Source organism: Chrysochloris asiatica, unplaced genomic scaffold (genome assembly GCF_000296735.1).
Source record: "Chrysochloris asiatica unplaced genomic scaffold, ChrAsi1.0 scaffold00302, whole genome shotgun sequence".
NCBI lineage: Eukaryota > Metazoa > Chordata > Mammalia > Afrosoricida > Chrysochloridae > Chrysochloris > Chrysochloris asiatica.
In genome coordinates this window covers 641,134-642,245 of record NW_006408820.1, presented here as the reverse complement: position 1 = coordinate 642,245, position 1,112 = coordinate 641,134, and the positions used below count along the sequence as shown (strand labels likewise).

Below are 1,112 nucleotides of genomic sequence, written 5' to 3'. Positions count from 1 at the left end.
ACGTCAACCCATTCACCATCGGCATCCTCCTCCTCCTCACTGAGACTGGCACTTTCCCAGCCATCTTCATCATCTTCAGCATTCTCTTCCTCTTTCTCAACTTCCAGAATTTCTGCTCCTGGAATGTAGTCTTTAGCATCTAATTCCCCATATTCTTGTACCCTTGTTTCTACTGAGGCTTCTGTAGGCTTTCCCCGGAATTTCTTGTGCAACATCTGAGGATTTAGTGTTCGGAAAAGCTAAATCAAAGTTCTAGCGGACATCATCACATTCTTATCTTTGTGTGTTTTATACTGGGCCAGGTCTTGGAGAAGTTCTTCAGTCATGGCTAGAGGGCATCGAGCATTGATTCCTACTGTCATCACTTCGCCAGAGTTCTTGTCAGTAACGAAGTTGTTGGCCACAGTCATGAGCACTGACTGAATAATCTCCGGGGGTACCAGGTGATGAGATGCTTGTGCAGCAAACAGAAGGATCTTTGTTACATCTCTTTGGTGGGGCTGCAGAAACCTTTGAACAAAGGGGTAGAAGTTAAAGAGGAAAAGCTCATGAATTCCCACCAATCTGGAGATAAGGTTCATGAGCATCATCTTCACCTCAAATCTCTCTTTAGAACTCTCGAGTTGTTTTAGTAGTTTTTCTGCAAAATCTTGGGGATCATGAATCAAGTGGATGGCTGAAAAGTTAAATACTTCTGGCTTTTTCTTCTTCTTTTGTTTCTTGAGCACTTTCATAGCCTTTTCCAATTTTTTCTTGTGTTTGGAGCTTTTCTTCCCTGTGGCATATTGCACTAGAAGGTCTCTCGCTGTTGGTCCTTCATCCTCGGATTCTGAGTCGCTGTCCTGTTTCTCATCTTCATCTTTTCCCAGGAAGAATGTCAAAGCAGCAACTAATATCTTGGTGACATTAGAGAAGCATGCCGTTGTGATAACATTGACAGTTTTAGCATCATTCCAGATGTTTCTTCTATAGAGTTCAATCATCACATCCAAGGATATCTTGGCTGCAGTAGCATTGCTGTCTCTTAACATGGTATACATGAAATTTTGCAATACTACATTCACTTTACTGTTCTTGTGTTTTGCATTTATGTTCTTGATATCAGTCACAAT

General features: G+C 41.6%; 1 protein-coding gene and 1 pseudogene across 2 annotated transcripts in view; one reads left to right on the top strand and one right to left on the bottom strand.

Moving 5' to 3' along the window:
- The window catches only part of CASQ2 (calsequestrin 2 (cardiac muscle)), a 117,297-nt gene that overhangs the window by 2,754 nt on the left and 113,431 nt on the right, over nt 1-1,112 (top strand). The gene's annotated exons all lie outside the window — the stretch shown is intronic.
- Nucleotides 1-1,112, bottom strand: part of LOC102819228 — a 3,357-nt pseudogene extending 2,245 nt beyond the window's left edge. The window contains exon 1 of the transcript XR_438794.1: nt 3-1,112. The product of XR_438794.1 is annotated as a protein SDA1 homolog (transcript). The remainder of the gene's footprint in view (nt 1-2) is intronic.